Here is a 6,158-nt window from a genome sequence, read left to right on the forward strand (position 1 = left end):
AAGTGATTTGGACTACAATCCTATGCCCACTTTCCTGGGAGTTGTTGGCATCCTTCAGTCTCGGAAGACTATGATATCGTGCTCTGAATGGTGGATCTGGAACAGAGTGTCCTCTCCAGTGTGCGAAGCCTGGGTAAGGTGGATATGGAGGATAGACTGTTACCCATGCAGCAAATCCCCCCTCTCCACGTTGCTGAAATGGTCCAATGGAAAGGCAGGGGCCAATACAGGCCCCTCTCATGGATTGAGAACTGGTTGGACGCCAGGAAGCAGAGAGTGGGTGTCAATGGGCAATTTTCACAATGGAGAGAGGTGAAAATGGGCAATTTTCACAATGGAGAGAGGTGAAAAGCGGTGTGCCCCAAGGATCTGTCCTGGGACCGGTGCTTTTCAACCTCTTCATAAATGACCTGGAGACAGGGCTGAGCAGTGAAATGGCTAAGTTTGCAGATGACACCAAACTTTTCCGAGTGGTGAAGACCAGAAGTGATTGTGAGGAGCTCCAGAAGGATCTCTCCAGACTGGCAGAATGGGCAGCAAAATGGCAGATGCGCTTCAATGTCAGTAAGTGTAAAGTCATGCACATTGGGGCAAAAAATCAAAACTTTAGATATAGGCTGAGGGGTTCTGAGCTGTCTGTGACAGATCAGGAGAGAGATCTTGGGGTGGTGGTGGACAGGTCGATGAAAGTGTCGACCCAATGTGCGGCGGCAGTGAAGAAGGCCAGTTCTATGCTTGGAATCATTAGGAAAGGTATTGAGAACAAAACGGCTAGCATTATAATGCCGTTGTACAAATCTATGGTAAGGCCACACCTGGAGTATTGTGTCCAGTTCTGGTCGCCGCATCTCAAAAAAGACATAGTGGAAATGGAAAAGGTGCAAAAGAGAGCGACTAAGATGATTACGGGGCTGGGGCACCTTCCTTATGAGGAAAGGCTGCGGTGTTTGGGCCTCTTCAGCCTAGAAAAGAGACACCTGAGGGGGGACATGATTGAGACATACAAAATTATGCAGGGGATGGACAGAGTGGATAGGGAGATGCTCTTTACACTCTCACATAATACCAGAACCAGGGGACATCCACTAAAATTGAGTGTTGGGCAGGTTAGGACAGACAAAAGAAAATATTTCTTTACTCAGCGTGTGATCGGTCTGTGGAACTCCTTGCCACAGGATGTGGTGCTGGCGTCTAGCCTAGACGCCTTTAAAAGGGGATTGGACAAGTTTCTGGAGGAAAAATCCATTATGGGGTACAAGCCATGATGTGTATGCCCAACCTCCTGATTTTAGAAATGGGTTATGTCAGAATGCCAGATGCAAGGGAGGGCACCAGGATGAGGTCTCTTGTTATCTGGTGTGCTCCCTGGGGCATTTGGTGGGTCGCTGTGAGATACAGGAAGCTGGACTAGATGGGCCTATGGCCTGATCCAGTGGGGCTGTTCTTATGTTCTTATGTTAATACGGTTGGTTCCAGCGGCGTCACAGGAGTTGCCAGAACGTGACTGTGTTCAGCCATGAACTGCCTCAGGGACTCCGGCTCTGGATTTTGCCTCGAGATTGACTCCTGAAGCCTTTTCCATAACTGGATGTAGCCACAAGGCAGTGGAGGTTTGGGATCAGAGTTTTCCTTCTCTCAGATGAGCTGCCTTCCCAGGCTGACGAGTCCCATCTACCCGGTACTATAGACTCTCGTTATCAGCCCTTTCACGAGCGGGTTGTGGCTCTTAAAAGAGCCTTTGGGTTTCTTAGAAAGTGGATCCATGAACTGCATCTAAGCTCTTTCCCTGGGGATGTGGCGAGCCAGCTGGATGTCTTTGGGCATGATGGTGATGCGCTTGGCATGGATGGCGCACAGGTTGGTGTCTTTGAAGAGGCCGACCAGGTAAGCCTTGCTGGTCTCCTGCAGAGCCATCACGGCCGAGCTCTGGAAGCACAGGTCCATCTTGAAGTCCTGCACGATCTTGCACACCAGGTGCTGGAAGGGCAGCTTGCGGATCAGCAGCTCTGTGGACTTCTGGTAGCACTGGATCTCTCAGAGGGCCACAGTCCTGGGGCGATAGCGGTGGGGCTTCTTCACTCCGCCGGTGGCCAGAGCGCTCTTCCTGGCAGCCTTGGTCGCCAGCTGCTTGCGGGGCGCCTTCCCGCCAGTGGACTTGCGAGCTTTCTGCTTGGTACGAGCCATCCCGACGATGATAGGAGATGACTCCCTTCCACACAGAAGAGGCCCTACAAAGCCTCTGAAAACTACAGGTCCCATAATCCCCCAGAAGGCAATGACCCTCATGCTAAGAAGAAGCCTTGTGAGGGTTTCTTCTTGGTAGTGGGAAAATGATGCTCTGCACATTTCCCCTCCATCCTGGTCAGGTGGATAGACTTGACCAATGGACAGATGTTAGCAAAGCTCCAAGAGGGATTTTCCTCCTTGCTCATTGTTCTGCTAGGGACAATTGTCAGTCACTCTGATGCTGACAAGACGTATCCCAGGGTAAGCCTTTCAAGAGGACACGCAGACTACAAATGTCTTGATGGCAAGGCGGTCCAGGCTTGACTTACAGCCCAATCCTATCCCCAGCTGCACCACCGGATGCAGTGACACCAAAAAAGCTACCGCTGCATCCAGCAGCACCACCAGAGGTCTCTTCAGGGGAAGCCCCAAGCCCCAAGCTTTGCAGTCCAACACAGAGGATAGGATACAACAGAGCAGGGCTACACTGATCCCAACCCCCTCCCAGGTCAGTTCCTCCCCCGCTCCACCCACCCAGGAATGCCTCCCCCTGCCCCCAAGGCCCACACCGCAGCCCAGAGTTCTTACTGTGCTCCAAGTGGCATCCATCCAGTTCTGGGCCAGCACCAAGCCTGACTCCTCTCTGGGTGACATGAATTTGCCTTATGGCACGTCTGCAACACCCAGCACCAGAATTAGCATCAGCGCTAAGGTATGATAGGATTGAGCCCTTAGCCAAACTATCTTTATAATACTTACATACAAACAGGAGTTTCCTGTTAAATTGAAAGAGTTCCAGTCACCACAGTCCGCCTTTTTAACAGAAGCTCAACTTCTGCCAACTTACCCAACTCTGCACTTAAAAAAAACAAACTATAAAAAGTAAATCTAATTTTACCATCATAGCAAGATCATTTTGATTTCTCTGTGAAGTTTATTTTGGGAGAATATTTCAAGATGCTACTTGGCCCAAGAAACCTAGTTTGAAAAAGGAGACCAAAAAAAAGAGCACTAATCAAAATGTGGAGCAGACGGGAGTTTTGAAGCTCATCTAAAGGATAGATTGAAATGAATGAACAGATGTGATTCTGGCTAAGTTCCTTGAGAAGTAAGTTTGGGAGGCTTTCTATGAGACATGCTGACGTCTAGCTGATGCCTCCTCGTTTGATTTTCACATGGCAACCCACAGATATCAGCTGCCACGTCTTTGCAAGAATTATTGTGGAAGGATGCTCAAAGTGTTGTCTTGACCTTCCAAGAAGCAACGTCTCTGTCTGGGAGATGACAGAAAGCTGAAAAATGCCATGTGTGAAGTGGTATGATTACTGGCGTTGTGTTGGGCATCTGAGATAGTTACAGAGAGCCATTTGCTTTCGAGAGTACTGAGGCTGGAAAGAAAGAAAGAAAGAAAGAAAGAAAGAAAGAAAGAAAGAAAGAAAGAAAGAAAGAAAGAAAGAAAGAAAGAAAGAAAGAAAGAAAAGGGGGACAATTGTTTCTAGTTACTCTTTTTCCAGCTTTCCCCTGCAGTTGCTTATTTTCACATGGTAGGTTCATGCTATGTCATAGCCCTATGGAAATTGGGTGAGGTTCATATTATCCTGTCAAAGATAATTTGGAAAGGAGTGACTCATCTATTGACTTGGCTGCCCTCTCTGACCTTGTTTTTTTATCGGGAGTTGTTTTTGTTTTGAAGGATATTTTCAAACCAGGTGTCTTATTTTAAATCAAGGTATTCTACATCTTCATATGCATCAGAAAGGGGGGAATATTAATTTCTGTTATGTTTCCCATTTTGGAATTCGTATCTTTCCAAAGAAGCATGTACGTATATTTACTAATTAATTGCTATAACAAAGAAAGCATGACGGCTTGCAACAAAACAGAGGCTCTGAACAACTCAAAGGCATAATTCAAAACCTTCAATCCTGGGAGCAGCCCACAGGTCTTTGCAACTCAGAATTTGCTTAGGAAAGCAGGCAGATTTCTGCATGACTCTCCCTGTGTACTTGCAACGAACTTCACAAATCTGAAAGCCAATCCTTTACACACTAATTGAGAGAAAAATCCCATCAAGTGAAAAAGGGTTCCCAAAGCAAGTGCTGGTAATCACTGGACAAAATTGTGTTTCTCCAAAACATGTAAGTATCTTTGCTGACATTTTGGTCAGTAGACTTAAATGTTTGGTCAGTAGACATGTAAATATTTATTTCTTTATAATATTTGTATTCCTGTAGGGTGGCACCTTCTGGATTCAAATGCTTCTGATTATGTGTTAGTTCCTACATCTAAAAGAAAGTGACAAAAAAAAGATAAATACAATCAGAAGCGGAGTGGGGGGGACGGAGCAGTAAGTGTGGCATGCTTCACAATGCACCATATAAGTGCCATTCCCCCTCAGCATCAGAGCCATTTTGGGCAGTGATGGCAAAATACCATTGCTGCCCTGAATAGCTCTGATGCCAAGGAGGAGAGGCACTTTACCACTGCAATTACCACTGCAGCCCTCCAGCTGCACTTCTAAAAACATCATCGGTTCTCAAATTTTTTCGCACTGGGTCCTACTTTTTAGAATGACAATCTGTTGGGGGGCACCACCAGAAGTGATGCCATTAACCTGGAAGTGATGTCATGGCCAGACATGACATCATCAAGCAGGAACATTTGTAAAAACCCCATACGACAAAATCAAATCAATCAAATTAGGTAAGTGAATTAAAAATTTACAATAATTATAAGTTCAAAAAATTATTTAAAATAAAGAAGAACCCTCCTAACCCTTCCAAGCAGTTCCTGATCTGCTTTTAAAAAAATTCCCTAAACACCCCAAAGGCTGCAATCCTATCCACACTTACCCAGGAGCAAGCCCCATTGATATCATTGTTAAAAGCATATACTGTACATAGTAACCTGTTAAAAGTAAAGATATGTAACATTTCCCCAGATGCAGTCACATACCGTGGTAGAAACAAGTCTAATATATTAAAAATAAAATACACATTGAAATGAATGGGGACTCATCTGAAATCAGTTGCAACCCACCTAATGGGTCCCAACCACAGTTTGAGAAACACAGCAATACATCATTTATTTACAGTCTTGAACTGCAGAAGTCAGATATTTCCTCCCCCCCTCCCAGTTCTCCCTTTTACATAAAAGAGCAAACTTTAACTCACTGTGTTTGATAGGTGGTTATAGTTCCATTTTCAGAGATAAATATATGCTTTAACATGCTTGGATGTAATCCCTTTAAAATCAGCTTTAGAAACACATGCACCAGAATTGAGATTTGAAAAGCAGCTTCTAAAATTCATTATTTTTATACAATCTACTTTTATCTACCCTCTGTTAAAGAGAGAACATCTTCAAAACCCTCTGAGCTTTGGGGATGTACACTAGTTAAACATGAAAATAACTTATTTTTTTTCCTTCCAGTGATTTATCTCACTTGTCCTTGGAATATTCCTGTGTGTGCTTCCTTTCCAGCCAGAAATGAACATAATGTCCAGCCATATAGCATACCATCAAATTATGTAAGGAGATTTTAATATTTGTATTTAATTCTCCAGCACTTTCTCTGTATGTTCAGCCATTTGGTTTGCCCTTCTTGTGACCCCAGAGCAGTGTTTTGCATTTCTTTGACCTACCCATAATGAACCCCAGAAAGGTTTCTCATCTGCAATTGCTTTTTATCATATATATAGCTTCTTCACATTAATTTGAGCTCTAGAAGCTCTACAAAGTTATAAAAAACTTTGTTCTTAACAGATTTTGTCCACTGATTATGAAAAGGAATCAGTATTCAATGTCCCCAAAAGGCAGGCTAGTTTAAAGACAAAAATTAAAAGTTTAGAGTCCTCTCCAATGAGAACTCAAGAGATTGAAGGGACCTGCAGTTCACTGCTTCTTGAGATATTGTACACATTTGAGAAATG

The 6,158-nt window shown here is 44.5% G+C and overlaps 1 pseudogene; it reads right to left on the reverse strand.

Moving 5' to 3' along the window:
• Window positions 1-1,773: 1,773 nt before the first annotated feature.
• LOC136636697 (histone H3-like) lies at window positions 1,774-2,184 on the reverse strand (annotated as a pseudogene).
• Window positions 2,185-6,158: the final 3,974 nt, after the last annotated feature.

Source organism: Tiliqua scincoides, chromosome 1, assembly GCF_035046505.1.
Source record: "Tiliqua scincoides isolate rTilSci1 chromosome 1, rTilSci1.hap2, whole genome shotgun sequence".
Classification (NCBI taxonomy): Eukaryota; Metazoa; Chordata; class Lepidosauria; order Squamata; family Scincidae; genus Tiliqua; species Tiliqua scincoides.